Source organism: Nomascus leucogenys, chromosome 19, assembly GCF_006542625.1.
Source record: "Nomascus leucogenys isolate Asia chromosome 19, Asia_NLE_v1, whole genome shotgun sequence".
NCBI classification, from domain to species: domain Eukaryota; kingdom Metazoa; phylum Chordata; class Mammalia; order Primates; family Hylobatidae; genus Nomascus; species Nomascus leucogenys.
The window spans coordinates 56,673,425-56,689,881 of NC_044399.1; positions in this window are offsets into that span (position 1 = coordinate 56,673,425).

Sequence of the window (16,457 nt, forward strand, 5' to 3'; positions counted from 1 at the left end):
ATGTTGCCCAGGCAGGTCTCAAACTCCTGAGCTCAAGCTGTCCTCCCGCCTCTGCCTCCCTAAGTGCTGGGATTATAGGCATGAGCCACTGTGCCTGGCAGAACTCCTTTTATATTCTGATTCTTAATCCTTGTCAAATGGGTAGTTTGCAAATATTTTCTCTTATTCTTTAGGTTGTCTCTTTACTTTGTTCTTTCCTTTGCAGTGCAGAAGCTTTTTAACTTGATGTGATCCCATTTGTCCATTTTTGCTTTGGTTGCCTATGCTTACAGGGTATTACTCAAGAAATCTTGGCCCACTCCAATGTCCTGGAGCATCTCCTCAATGTTGTCTCTCAGTAGTTTCATAGTTTGAGGTCTTAGATTTAAGTCTTTAATCTATTTTGATTTGGATTTTGTATATGGCAAGAGATAGAGGTCTGGTTTCATTCTTCTGCTATGGATATCTAGTTTTCCCAGCACTGTTTATTGAAGAGACTGTCTTTTTCTCAATATATGTTCTTGGCACCTTTTTTGAAAATGAGTTCACCGTAGATGCATGGATTTGTTTCTAGGTTCTCTATCCTGTTCCATTGGTCTATGTGTCTGCTTTTATGCCAATACCATGCTGTTTTGATTACTATAGCTCTGCAGTATAATTTGAAGTCAGATAATGTGATTTCTTGAGTAATAGCCCATGAGCAGTTTTGTTCCAGTTTTGTTCTTTTTGTTCAGAATAACTTTGGCTATTCTGGGTGTTGTGTGGTTCCATATAAATTTTAGAAGTGTTTTTCTATTTCTATGAAGAGTGTCATTGGTATTAGATTGGTGCAAAAGTAATTGCAGTTTTTGCCTTTGAAAGTAATGGCAAAAACCACAATTACTTTTGCACCAAACTTAATATTTTGACAGGGGTTGTATTGAATCTGTAGATTGCTTTGGGCAGTATGGACATTTTAACTATATTTATTCTTCCAATCCATGAACATGGAATATCTTTCCATTCTTCTGTGTCTTCTTCAAGTTTTTTCATCGGTGTTTCATAGTGTTCACCGTAGAGATCTTTCACTTGTTTGGTTAAGTTAATTCCTAGGTCTTTTATTTTATTTGCAGCTATTGTAAATGGGGTTACTTTCTTGATTTTTTTTTCAGATTTTTCACTGTTGGCATATAGAAATGCTGCTGATATTTGTATGTTGATTTTGTACCCTGCAACTTTACTGAATTTGTTGATCAGTTCAATAGTATTTTTGATGGAGTCTTTAGGTTTTTTCAAATATATGATCATACCATCTGCAAACAAACATAAGTTGACTTCTTACTTCCCAATTTGGATGCTTTTTATTTCTTTATTTTGTGTCACTGCTCTAGCTAGGACTTCTAGTACTATGTTGAATAACAGTGGTGAAAGTGGGCATCCTTGTCATGTTCCAGATCTTAGAGGAAAGGCTTTCAGTTTTTCCCCATTCAGGATAATACTCAGAGTGGGTCTATCATATATGAATTTTATTATGTTGAGGCATGTTTATCATGAAGGTATCTTGAATTTTATCAAATGCTTTTCAGCATCAATTGAAATGATCATACGGTTTTTGTCCTTTCTGTTGACATAATATATTACATTGATTGATTTTTGTATGTTGAACCATACTTGCATCCCTGGGATGAATCCCGCTTGGTCATAATGAATAATCTTTTTAATGTGTTGTTGAATTTGGTTTGCTACTATTTTTTTGATGAATTTCGCATCAATATTACTCAGTGATATTGGCCTATAGTTCCCTTTTTTGATGTATCTTTGTTTGGTTTTGGTATAAGGGTAATACTGGCCTTGTAGAATGAGTTTGGAAATATTCCCTCCTCCTCTATTATTTGGAACAGTTTGAGTAGGACTGGTATTAGTTCTTCTTTAAACGTTTGGTAGAATTCAGCAGTGAGGCTATCAGGTCTCTGGCTTTTCGTGGCTAAGAGATTTTTTATTCCTCTTGTTATTTATTTCTAGTTTTATTCCGTGTGATCAGAGAATATTCTTGATATTATTTCATTTTTTTTGAATTTTTTAAGACTTGCTTTGTGACATAACATATGGTTTATCCTCAAGAATGATCTTTGTGCTGAGGAGAAGAATGTGTATTCTGCACCCATTGGGTGAAATGTTCTGTACATATCTATCAGGTCCAACGTATCTGTAGTGAAGATTAAGTCCAATATTACTTTGTTGATTTTCTGTTTGGAAGATCTGTCCAGTGTTGAAAGTGGGTTGTTGAAGTCCCCAGCTGTTACTGTATTGGAGTCTATCTTTCTCTTTAGCTCTAGTAATATTTGCTTTAGATATCTGGGTGCTCCAGTATTGGGCATTTATATATTTACAATTATTATATCCTCTTGCTAAATTGACCCCATTATCATCACATAATGACCTTCTTTGTCTCTTAACTATAGTTTTTGTCTTGAAATCTATTTTGTCTTACATAAGAATAGCTACTCCTGCTCTGTTTTGGTTTCCATTGGCATGGAATATCTTTTTCCATCCCTTTATTTTCAATCTTTGTGTGTCTTCATAGGCGAAATATGTTCCTTGTAGGCAACAGATCATTGAGTCTTATTTTTAAAAAAATCTATTCAGCCACTCTATGTCTTTTGATTGGAGAGTTTAGTCCATTACATTCAATGTTTTTACTGGTAAGTAAGGACTTACTCCTGCCATTTTGTTATTTGTTTTCTGGTTGTTTTGTGGTCTTCTCTTCCTTCTTTCTCTCCTTCCTGTCTTCCTTCTAGTGAAGGTTATTTTCTGTGGTGGTATGATTTAATTTCTTGCTTTTCATTTTTTGTGTATCTGTTGTATGTTTTTTGATTTGATGTTACCACATGGCTTGCAAATATTATCTTATAACCCACTATTTTAAACTGATGACAGCTTAACACTGAATGCATAAATAAATAAACAAAAAGAAAACTAATAAAAACTCCACACTTTAACTTCATCCCCCGCTTTTTTAACTTTTTGTTGTTTCTATTTATATCTTATTGTACTGTCCATGTCTTGAAAAGTTGTTGTAGTTATTATTTTTGATAGGCTCATCTTTTAGTCTTCTTAGATAAAAGTAGTTTATATACCACAATTACAGTGTTATAATATTGTGTTTTTTTTGTGTACTTACTATTACCAGTGAGTTTTGTACCTTCAGATGCTTTCTTATTGCTCATGAATGACCTTTTTCAGATTGAAGAACACCTTTTTAGCATTTTTTGTAGGACAGGTCTGATTTTGATGAAATCCTTCAGCTTTTGTTTGTCTTGGAAAGTCATTATTTCTCCTTCATGTGTGAAGGATATTTTTTTGCCAGATATACTATTTTAGGGTAAAAGTTGTTTTCCTTCAGCATTTTAAATATGTCATGTCATTCTCTCCTGGATTGTAAGGTTTCCACTGAAAAGTCTGCTGCCAGACATACTGTGTTATTTGTTTCTTTTCTCTTGCTGCTTTTAGGATTCTTTATTTATCCTTGACCTTTGAGAGTTTGATTATTAAATGCCTTGAGGTGGTCTTCTTTGTGATAAATCTGCTTGGTGTTCTATAACCTTCTTGGACTTGCATATATATTTCTCTAGGTTTGGGAAGTTCTCTGTTATTATCCCTTGGAATAAACTTCTACCCCATCTATTTCTTTACCTACACTTTAAGGCCAAGAACTCTTAGATTTGCCTTTTTGTGGCTATTTTCTAGATCTCATAGGTGTGCTTCATTCTTTTTTATTTTTTCCTTTTGTTTCCTCCTACTGTGTATTTTCAAATAGGCTGTCTTCAAGCTCACTAATTCTTTCCTCTGCTTGATCAATTCTGCTATTAAGAGACTGATGCATTCTTTAGTATGCCAATTACATTTTTCAACTCCAAAATTTCTGCTTGGTTCTTTTTAATTATTTCAATCTCTTTTTAAAATTTATCTGATATAATTCTGAAGACCTTCTTTGTGTTATCTTGAATTTCATTGAGTTTCCTCAAAACAGCACTTTTGAATTCTCTGTTAGAAAGGTCATCTCTGTTTCTCCAGGATTGGTCCCTCATGCCTTATTTAGTTTATTTGGTGAGGTTATGTTTTCCTGGATGGTCTTGATGCTTGTGGATGTTTGTCAGTGTCTGGGTATTGAAGAGTTAGGTATTTATTGTAGTCTTTGGAGTCTGGACTTGTTTGTACCTGTCATCCTTGGAAAGGGTTTCCAGGTATTCAAAAGGACTTGGATGTTGTGTTCTAAGCTGTATTTGCGTGAGGGGCCTCCTAAGCCCAGCAATGCTGTAGCTCTTGCAGACTCATTGAGGTACTGCCTTGGTGGTCTTAGATAATATCTGGAAGAATTATCTGGATCACCAGGCAGACACTCTTGTTCTTTTCCTTTACTTTCTCCCAAACAAATGGATTCCCTCTCTCTCTGTACTGAGCTTCCTGGAGCTGGGGGTTGGGGGACACAAGCACTGTGGCCACCACCACCACTGGAACTGTGCTGGGTCAGACTTAAAGCCAGCACAATACTGGGTCTCACTCAGGGACTGCTGTAACAGCACCTGGCTACCACCTATGTTTACTCAAGGCCCTAGAGCTCTACCATCAGCAGGTGGCAAAGCCAGCCAGGCTCGCCTCCTTCCCTTCAAGGCAGAGATTTCCCCAGGGCCCAGGTGGGCCCAGAGATGCCATTCAGGAGCCAAGGACTGGAGTCAAAAACCTTGGAAATCTACCTGGTGCTCTATTCTGTTGCAGCCAAGCTGGTGCTCAAACCATGAGACAAAGTCCTTCCCACTCTTCCTTCCCCTTTCCACAGGCAGAGGAGCCTCTCCTCATGGCCTCCCCCACCACAGACCCATGGGGAGAATTACTAGGCTACCGCTGATGTTCAGCTAAGGCCCAAGAATGCTTCAGTCAGCTTGTGGTGTATGCTTTGAGGCCTGAAACTCATTGTTCAGGGCAGTGGGCTCCCCTTTGGCCCAGGGCAGGTCCAGAAATGCTGTCCAAGAGCCAAGATCTGAAACTGGGGACACTAAGGGCCTGCTTTGTGCTCTGTACATCTCAAAATCTTACCTAAGGCTACCTAGGTATTACTCCTGGTTCTTTAGTTAGCAGGTGATAAATCCTGCAAGGGCTGGTTCCTTCCCTTCAAGGCAGTGGGTTCCCTTCTGGCCCAGGATGAGTCTAGATATGTCATCTGGGAGCTGGGGCCTAGAATGGGGGCCTCACAACCCTTGCTGATGTTGTATCCTACTGTGGCTGAGCTGGTATCCAAGAAGTAAGACAAGGTTCTCTTTACTCTTCCCTCTCCTCTCCTGAAGCAGAAGGAAGCAGTAATTTATTTTTTTCTGGGAACTGCACTGCCTGGGGTTGAGGGGTAAGTGGTGCAAGCACTCCCTTAGCCACCCTGGATGGTGTCTTAGTAGGTTGTGTGCCCACCATGTCCACTGGCTCTGAGCCCAGCAGAGCATGAGGACTTGCCTAGGAATAGCAGTCCAGTGACACAGACTGCCTTTCAAGTTTATTTAGGACCGCAGAGCACTTCAGCCTGTGGTGATGAGGCTTGCTGAAACTCAAGTTCTGACGGCTGGGCTGGGCAATTCCCCCTGGCTAAGGCTGGTCTAAATACTCCCTCTGTGAGCGCGCACCTGCTAAGTTTAGCTCGGATTTGCTTTCTGCTGTGGCAGGGCAGCACTGAGTTCAATGCAGGATCCCAGAATCACTGTGTTTTCCCTACCCCAAGCACACAGATTTTCTCCATGCCATGCTGCAGGGGAATGGGGGAGAGGTGGCATTGGAATTCAAGAATGCTTTTCTATTCTCGTCATGCCTCTTTCAGTGATATAAAGTTAAAATCAGGTACTGTGATTGCTTACCTGATTTTTGGTTCTTATGAGCGTGCTTTCTTGATGTGTAGATAGTTGTTAAATTTGGTGTTCCAGTAGTGGGGAATGGTTGGTGATGGCTTCTATTTGGCTGTCCTGCTCCACACCCTATTATTGCTTTTTAGACACATGAGAAAACTGCAGCCCAGAAAGGTTAGGTGATTTATGCAAGGTCACAGAACTAATAAAGGACAGTCTCTTGGTTGCCAATTCAGGCTGCTTCTTACCAGTTCACCTTTACAGAGATGGTGGAACTAGAAATCATCACTGGAGAGTGAAAGAGCTGATAGGGTGGAGGTCTTAGCCTCTTTTTCCTAACCTTTCTGGTCTGGGGTTTGCCTTCATTGGGCTTTGGATTGTAAGTTCTGAACATAAGCTGGGGCTCTATGAATTAGATTGTTGTGTGTCAAATCCTACTTATTGGTTTTAGAAATGAAGCCTTTGTTACTTTCATTAACTTATTCTTTGGATTGTTTTATATGCACATTTTATTCTTGAGTTTTACCTGATTAGAGATGCAGTCCATTCTAATCTTTCAATGTATATTTGTCAAGTACCTACTTTGTGCCAGGAAATGTGCCAAGTCATTTCACACATGTTTTCTAACTTAATCTTATAACAACCCTGTAAATTATGGTAAATTGTCTTAATTTTATCAGAAAGGAAACAGAGGCTCAGAGATGTTGTTATGCATCCAAATGTTTTAAAAACCACTACAAAAAAGGAATATTCCAGATAAATCTCTTCCTTGAATGATGATACAGAATCCTAAGAACATATTAACAACCTGATCCAGCAATATGTAGAAAAGATAATGTATCATGACTGAGTTGGATTTATATAGGAAATCAAGGGGTATGTTTAACATTAAAAAATTGGCCAATGCAATTTACCAAATTAACACAATAATGGAGCAAAATCATATAAGTTTGATAGATGAAGCAAAACATTTGATTTTTTTAAAAAACCTTCTTAGCTAACTAAGAATAAAAGGAAATTTTTTTATTCAGATAATGGAAATTTGTAAAAAACAGTAATAAAAATCTACTTAAAAATTAATTTATAAATTAATAAAAAACATAATTAATGGTAAAATTTTGGAAGGTTTCCCAGTAAGATTAGGAAGGAGACAATGATACCCTCTAACACCAATTCTCTTCAACATTGTACTGAATGTTCTAGCCAGGGAAATAAGTCAAGAAGAAAAAAGGCAAAATGAATGGAAAGGAAGAAATAAAACTCTCATTATTTGTAGATGATGTGATTGTGTATACAGAAAGCTCAAAAGATTTCACAAATGTAGGATTCAGATTGTTAGGTTGGCTCATGCCTGTAATCCCAACACTTTGGGAGGCCGAGGAGGGCACATCGCTTGAGGTTGGGAGTTCGAGACCAGCCTAGCCAATGTGGTGAAACCCCGTCTCTACTAAAAATACAAAAATTAGCTGGGCATGGTGGTGTATGCCTGTAATCCCAAATACTCGGGAAGCTGAGTCAGGAGAATCGCTTGGACCCAGGAATCAGAGGTTGCAGTGAGCTGAGATTGCACCATTGCACTCCAGCCGGGGTGACAGTGAGACTGTGTCTCAAAATACAAAACAAAACAAAACAAAAAACAAACAAACAAAAAATCAAACTGTTAGGTAAGTTTAAGGCCCCTATATACAAGGCCCCTAGATATTGACAATGGTCAATAAACAATTAGAAAATAAAATTTTAAAAACATACCATTTATGGCTGGGTGTGGTGGTGCACGCCTGTAATCCCAGCACTTGGGGAGGCCGAGGCAGGCGGATCACCTGAGATCAGGAGTTCGAGACCAGCCTGGCCAACATGGTGAAACCTCCGTCTCTATTAAAAATACAAAAATTAGTCAGCATGGTGGCATGTGCCTGTAACCCCAGCTACTCGGGAAGCTGAGGAAGGAGAATCGCTGGAACCCAGGAGGCAGAGGCTGCAGTGAGCCGAGACCACACCACTGCACTCCAACCTGGGTGACAGAGCGAGACTCTGTCTCAAAACAACAACAAAAAAATAAAATAAATAAATAATAAAATAAAAAATAAAAAACATACCATTTATAATAATATCAAAACATCAAATATTAGGAATAAGTTTAAAGAAAGACATGCAAAACCCTCTACATAATGTCTCCTTCTTAATATGTATAATTTCACTTAGTATGGTTCTTCATGGAGGCACCCCACCCTTGTTTTCTGAGAAGTCTGGTGTCCTCAAGAGAGATCCTTTTTAGTTCTGTTACACCAGCGGGAAACCTCTAGTTTTCTCCCAAAGTGGGGAGGCATAGTTACTTAGTAACTTGAAGGTGGGGCTCTTAACTGCTTTTAGTCCTTGCATTTTCAGCCCCATCTCTTCTGCCAGACATTGAGGATACCTGATTCCTTCAAGCTCAGAGCTTTTCTGTGCTTCTGAGATACAAACTGATTTGCATCTTGTTGACTCATTTTTTCTCATGCCTAGTTTTCAGCCTTCTCCATACTAAGTCAGCTATCACTTCCCTCTTCCAAAGTCTTGCTGCCATCCTGTGTCTGCCGCCATGTTCTTTCTCCTTTTTGTCCTATGGATTCACAATTAAAAGAACTCTTTTATTGTCATTTTAGTAGCATTGGAGGAGGAAGTAGATATAAATGCATGGGTTTAATCTGCCGTGCTTAACCAGAAGTTCCACACAAAATTATCAAAAGCAAGGTGATAGGCAGTGATTGTTACGCTTGAGTCCTGTACAAGCTGCTTAACGCCTCCCTGCTGCCTGCTTCACCTGGCTCTGTTAAGTGCTCTTCCTCACAGGCATTTGAGTTCCCTGCTGCTGGACCAGGGGATCTCTGGGGCTCAATCTGGCCTTGAAAGCTGTCTTCACATTTGCTTCCCAGAAGGATCCAGGTTGACTGACAGGAAGGAGACTGGAATCCCCTAGTCCCCCGCTTCATTTATGCAGTTGTCTTTTGGGGCTTGAATGAACACAGACCAGCCTGAACAATGCCATTAATTAAAGTGTGTTCTAATTCATTGGATAATCCCTAGATAGCTTAAGTTTAGAGAGGGGAGAAATAAAGGAAATGGGAATGGATGCAGGAATCTAAATAGAACACTCTTTTTTCTTCTTTCAGGATCATCCCAACTCTAAGGCACCTAATAAAAAAGATCTCCTTGTCATGTTATTTGCCAAGCAGATGGCTGTCCTCCCTACCAGTTCTTTGCCTTTCTTCCACTCCCAAATGCCTCTAGTGTCTCCTAACTGTGAAGACGTATAGTGCAGTGACCAAGAGTGGGATGTCTTCATTCACACTGGGTTCTGCTTCTTACCAGCTCTGTGATCCTGTGCAAGTTAGTGTACTTCCTTGTGCTTGAATTCTCATCTTCAAATTGGGTCAACAGTAATGGCCACCTCGCTGGTTTTTGTGAGAATTAAATATGATAATACATAAAAGTGCTTAGAACGGTTCCAGCCACATACTAAGCACTCAGTGCGTGTTAGCCATTAGCTATGATTATTACTCTGTGTGCTTCTCTGCAAATGAAGGTGAAAGAAGTAATAATTACACTGAAGAGCCCACCACCTACATGAATGGTCATGACAGAGTCATATATGAGTGTACAGGACACTCTGAGGACAAAAAGAGATATTCACTAGCTCAGTGGGGATTGGTGGTGGGTGGTTGTGGGAAGGGAGTAGGGAGGGGACATTTTGGAAATTATCCTAGAGCAGGTGGTGTTTTTGAATTGAGCCATCACCAGAATGTAAGCACCATGAGGGCAGGAACTTATCCCTAGGGCCTAGAACAGTGCTTGGCACATAATAGATGCTCAGTAAATATTTGTTGAGTGAGTGATAAGCTGGAGGGTGGGCCAGGTGAGTAAAAACAGAAGAAACAGTGTATGGGAAGGCACCCAGAGAGTGCGTGACACAATGGGAGAAGCGCAAGGGCACAGCATGGCAGGAGCCTGGGGTCTGTGTTGGAGAGTGGAGGCAGGAGAGGAGTTAGGCCCAGGTCCAGAGAGAATGTGGAAGACGTGCTTTGCAACACACAGAACTGATGAACTGATGTCAGTGGAACCTGGGACCTAGGGCCCGCATTTTCTTAGACACAATGTCTCAGCTGCAAAAATAATTCCAAATAATATTAATCATATTTACGTTTTTAGAATACCTTCTACTCTATAAAACAATGAAGCCCTTTCACATGTATTATCTCATTTCAGAATCACAATACCTTGTGAAGTTGGTGACTTATATATCCCCATTTTACAGATAGGAAAGCTGAGGCTCAGAGAGGTTATGTGATTTACCATGGTTACTCAGCCAATTAGTTACAAACCTGGGATTCAAATTAGGAATTTGGACTCAGGCCAGCACTCTTTCTCTTATATAACAGTGGTTACATTGGTTTGCATTTCTTTGGAGAGCACAGTGCTTCACTGATTTTTGTTATTGTTGTTCTTGAAATAAATGCATACGGGACCTACAAGTTTGAAAATAAATGCTCATGTAAGTGTCGCCCACGTTAAGCAATGGAAAGATTGCCATCGATCCCAGAATGTCTCCCTTTCCTTGGTCTCATCCCCTTTCTTTCCTCCAGAGGGGATCATTCTCCTGACTTTTATGGTAATCAAATCCTAATTTGTATGATTTTTAATTAATTAATTAACTTATTTATTGAGATGGAGTCTCACTCTGTCACCCAGGCTGCAGTGCAGTGGTGTGATCTCGGCTCACTGCAGGCTCTACCTCCCACGTTCAAGTGATTCTGGGGCCTCAGCCTCCTGAGTAGCTGGGATTACAGGTGTGTGCCCCCACACCTGGCTAATTTTTATATTTTTAGTAGAGACAGGGTTTCACCATGTTGGCCAGGATGGTCTCAAACTCCTGACCTCAGGGTGATCCGCCCACCTCGGCCTCCCAAAGTGCTGGGATTACAGGCATGAGCCACCGCACCCAGCCAAACTGAGAGTAGTCCCACTGAGCCAGCCAGGAGTCAAGCCTGGAACCTTCTGATTCTTAGTCAGATGCATTATCCATTGAGCCACTGTCCCTGAGCCTGATTTTTAATTAAAAATAAACGGTAATGGCAACATGTTAACCCATACCAACCCTGGGATGGGAATACTTGATATCATGTGACTTTTCAGGAAGGTGACTTCATCCGTCCTGCTCAGGTGTCCTTCTCTGTTCTGCAGTGGCAGCTGAGCAACCAGAATGCCAGCTCCTCACTTTGTCAGTGATCAATACCTACAAATTCTAGTTGCAAAATGATGGCCACTTGCCATCATTTTGATTGATGTGTAATCAATAGCAAGTGGCCATTATTTTGCAACTAGAATTTGTAGGCATTGATCACATTCAGAAATGAACCAATCATTCACATTTTGAAATTCATAGACTCATGAGAATATACCTATGAATGTCCAGCTTGAGAGACTCTTCCTTAAAAGTTAGCACTTGTGGTTCTAGATAATCACGTTAGTGTCAACAAGGTCAACACCCAGTTATAACACCGACATCGAAATCTCATGGCAAGGTTCAGTTATCAGTGGCCATCCATGAGAAATAGAATTCACTTAGATTAATTTTTTAAAGGTTAACATAAAAATTTAAAATAGAAAAACAATACTTATAGAGAACTTCAAATTCTTGAGGATATTTCTATGGACCTGTGTGAGAAACAGTGATGTACTTGCCTTTGTCAAAGAAGAGGCATAAACTCCCATGTTGATTGGAATTATAGATAACCCAAGACCAATCTGGTTTTGGATGCATCTTGATGTCTCTGATCTGAAGTGGGTTTACCTTCCAAGTTATGTTTAAGTCACATTCTGCAACACTTGTTGACTCCAGGAAGAACCCTTGGGGGCAAAGGGTGGATGGCTTAGATTATCCTTGGACAATATATGTGTAATCAATAGCATACTAAGTCAAGGGACCTGTCTTCGGATCCCCAGTGGAATTTTACATGTCAGCGAAGAACTGGGAGATGATCTGTTTTTACAGTCTCGTTCCCGGTAAATCAAATGCTTCCATTTTTTCTCTGTTTGTTATTTCTCTGACCACCAGTATCAGTGGAGCAGACAACTCACTGTGCCAGTTTGACCTATGTTCTTTCTAACATATGGAACAGAGTTAATGAGCTTGTTGTGACTACTAGCAGCATTCTGCTTAGAGAACCATAGAATTTCAGAGTAGAACAGATAAAAAACAACATTTCTTAGCTGGATTGTGGCAGCGGGCTCCTAACTTGTTTGCTTGCCCTACTCTTTATCTGATCCAATTCATGTTCCACACAAAATCCTAGTTTCCTTGTGTTGAGTTTCTTAGAAGCAGAGCCTGAGCTAGGGTTTGGGGATGTTTATGCAAGTGAGTTTTTGAGAGAGTGCTCTCCTGAGAAAGAAAATGAGGAAAGCGGGACACGGCAGAGGAAAAAATGCAAGAGCGTGGTCTCAGCTAAACCCAACTTCAGCTTGATCTCGTGGGATGCTCTGGAGTAGAAATCGCGCCACACAGGTGGCCCACTTTGAAACAAGTGAGTCAACCCTTTGTACTCCATGTCAACCAGCCATTAGCAGTGGGCTGCCCAGGCTAACGGAGCGTGGACTGAGGGCAATTCAATTCTTAAAAGAAGGCGGCAGTTCTGAATATTAGCAGCCAACACTCAGAACACTGGGGAGGGTGCCCATCCTAGAAATGAAGATATGGACTGGGCACCAGCTGTGTACATTACACTATGTAAACTTGAAAGGTCAATTTGATGCTGACAGCTGGTAAATTGACTTGCCCAGGAGCACATGGCTACTGCTGTAGTATTTGGTGACTTGCCCCATGCCATGTAGCTTATAGTTCAAATGCTTAATCTGAGATTAAGTTTTATGGGTTGGAGCAAAAACAAAAAACAAAACCCAAAGATTTCTCATAATTCAGGCAGGCTTGGTGGTGAGAGTGGCAAGTGTGGAAGGGAAGAAGCCAGGACTGGCCCAAATGGAAGTGACTAGTTAGATCACAGACTTTAGAGGAAGGTAGCCTTTTTTTTGAGATGGAGTCTTGCTCTGTCACCCAGGCTGGAGTGCAGTGGCATGATCTCCACTCACTGCAACCTCCGCCTCCCTGGTTCAAGCGATTCTCTGCCTCAGCCTCCTGAGTAGCTGGGATTACAGGCACCCGCCACCATGCCCGGCTAATTTTTTGTATTTTTAGAAGAGACAGGGTTTCACCATGTTAGCCAGGATGGTCTCGATCTCCTGACCTCATGATCCACCAGCCTCGGCCTCCCAAAGTGCTGGGATTACAGGCGTTAGCCACGGCGCCTGGCCTGAAGGTAGCCTTTTAAAAGACTATTCTGTGAGTTGGATGCAACAATGGGATATCTAGAAATGGCATTCTTAAAAGTCAGATGGGTAATAGAGTAATTCTGGAGTAGGACACAAAGGGCCCAGGTATTACCCCAAACTCTAGACCTGTGATAACACAACTGATCTGGACCCTGTCCACTGAGAACGGTGGGACTTGTGATATGCTCTGTGTTGATGCGGGTTGGTGTGGGGACTGTGTGGGACTGGACCTCAAAGACTTAGCTGAACAGGAACGGGTAAGGCAGGGGTTAGTAGGACCTAAACTTTGATTCAAATATTTAGTAAAAGATAGTATTTCCAATTTGATAAGCTCGAATAAAGAGTTGGGTCCCAAGGGTAACTCTATTATTTTTGTGTTACAGACTAGTTGTTGCTTCATTTTGGTGAGAATTACGCTTTTCCCTGAAGTCCCTGGATGGTTTGATGATCTTGATAGCAATTATAAATGTGGTCTGAAAACTGGTGGCAGATGAACAGCACTGTCCCTGTGGTATATATCCCTGTGTGCTCTATTGACTGGCAAATATGGCGCAGAGAATTTCAAGCATAATGATTGTTCAGCCAACTAGATCCAATCTTATTTTTAAAAGCTATTTTCTCTCAGAGCTAATGCGTTTGTTCCTGACTCATTCTGATCAGTGGGGCATCGAATTTAAGGAGCAGATTGGAAATTGTTTTATTGATTTTTTTCCTCTTTTTTTTTTACCAAAAGTGAGAGAGAATTTTTCTTCCCTGAGTGTTGTTCAGCTACAAGTCCAGTTAAGGACATTAGGTGGTTTGGGTAGAGTCAATTTGGAAACATGGCATCCTGACTTTGCTGCCCTGGTAGAGCAGTAGAATGACTTCAGTCTGCTGAGTAATGGGCAAAGGCAACTTTTCTTTATGGTCTTGGCTTCAGTGGTCATTGGAGGTTAGCGACTGCAATGCTGAAGCTCTCAACAGCCTGTGGAATGGCATCAGAGGTCCCAGAGTCTCACCAGCCCCTTGGAGATCATGCTGTGGGACTGAAAATGTTGTGCTTTTGGCTCAGATCCTTTGGGAATTATCTGATTCAGAATCTTCCTTTCCTCCCTGGTCCCCGTTCTTTCATCAGGAGGAAGAATGAGAAGGAGTTGATTTCTGTTGAATCCAGGAGAAAGAGCTTTCCTCACTGCTAACAAGACAGAGGTGTTGAACAAGAAATGGAAAATCATTTCCCTCCTCAGTTTTTTTCTTTCTTGCATACTTTTCCAATGCCACTTCCAAATTCATAGTGAATAGCATGATTAGGAGGTCTTCACATGGCCCGCTCTGTTTTTTAATTCCTCTAAATGATTTTTAAAGTTATCCAAAGTGAGAACTTTTGTGTGCTTTATTAGAAAACATTAATTACTTACCATGACACTGTGCTAAGTAGCTTTCCACACATGACCTCATTTAATTCTCAAAAGAACTCTGTGAATTAGGTTATCATGACTACCTCCAATTTACACAGCCCGGAAGTGTGGGAGCTGGAATTAAAACAGAGGCATATCACCTAGGACTTCAGGGCCCATGCTCTCTACCACCTCCCAGTTCATTGAGAGTGAGGATAAACCTAATTGATGAGCCTGCTGTGGGGGTCTGGATTCATGGTATAGTGCCTCCCCCACCCTCGATCCCCCACCCAGCCAAGGTTTTATTGTGGGAACCAAGGTGGACAGAAGAGGCTGATCAGAATGGTCAGAGACAGACAATCCCACAGAAGTGCAGCACGTTGATTTCTGACTATTTATACAACCCCATAGGACACTCCCCATTCACTGAGGCTGGCTGGTGGGAGACAACTCTTAAGTGTAGGAGAAAGATGCACGTTGGCTAGCAAGGAGCACTTCATCATCATGATGGAAGGAAGACCACCCATTAACTTGTTGGACGTGTGGACCACTTCTTGCCTCATGTTGACCAAAACCATGTGAATAGGTTTTTAGCTATAGCTGCTGCTTAGCCCTCAGAGTTCTGGGAATAGTAGAGACCCTGGAACTAGTGTTGAAGGAAGTGCCCTGCTTTCCATCCCCTATGCACTCAGATCATGAGAGCAGCTCTTCCATGATATAAAAATGTGAAGATGTTACATATGTACTCCATTAAGTTGAATCAGTGTCCTGTTAACTTACATGTGTTTGATGTGGCCTTTTCAGTTCGTAAGCACCACCCATGCTTTGCATATATGTAGGGACATAAAGGTAATTAAATTGTAGTTCTCAACCCAATGCACATTAGAATCACTTGTAAAGCATGGAAATGCCCAGGTCCTACCCCAGACCAATTAAATCAGTGTCTCTGGGCATAGGGTCCAAACATCAGGATGTGCTTGAAGCTTTCTAGGTGATTCTCAGCTGGTTCTAAGAATTGCTGGATGAAAGCTAAGTCAACTGTGAAAATGTGCTAACAAACCGTGTCCCAAGTAAACTATTGTTAAAAGGAAAAAGCTTAGACAAGTTAAATTTAACAGCTTAGTTGAGCAAAGAACAATTTGCAAATCTGGCAGCCCTCACAACCAGGCAGGTTCTAAGAACTCAGGTCAGGCAGCATTTATGAACAGAACATGGAAGTGAGGTACAAAGTTGGCTTAATTGGTTACAGCTTGATGTCTTGCCCTATTTTAATCAGTTAGCCACCTGAGATTACTGAAGCTCCGTTGCTGTGATTGGCCGAGACTCAGCTATTTATTACAAGAGTATACTCCTACTTAGGCTTTCGGTTAGTTTACACACTAAGTTAGGTTGCAGTTCTTTATGTAAGGACTCAAATTTGGAGGCATGCTCAGGCCAAATGTAGTGTAACACTATGATATATGTGGAAGCTTGATCCTTAGTGTGTAGTTCTGTTGATTAGCCAGGAAAGTTATCTTGGTGGCGGCAGTGGAGTTGCCCAAAATGATAGCTTTGTGGAAGCAAGGTAAGGGCACTTGTGGTGGTATTATTTGAAGGTTTGGGATTATAGGGGTGCAGGCACATGAGGGTGTGGTGGCTGCTGGAATTATGGCAGCTCGTTGGGCAAGATTGTGGCTTTGGAGACGTACAGGGCAGTGGTAGCAGCCCCAGGTCAAGGGAGTAGACACAAAGGAAGGAGCAGGAGAACAGGCCTTACAGGGCTTCAGTCAGAGATTTATGTCCTACTGGAATCCCTATTAGATGTCACCTTTTGATGTTTGCAACATGAACTACTTTAGAAAAACATCCCTCAGGAACATTTAAAAGGGTGTGTGTGCAA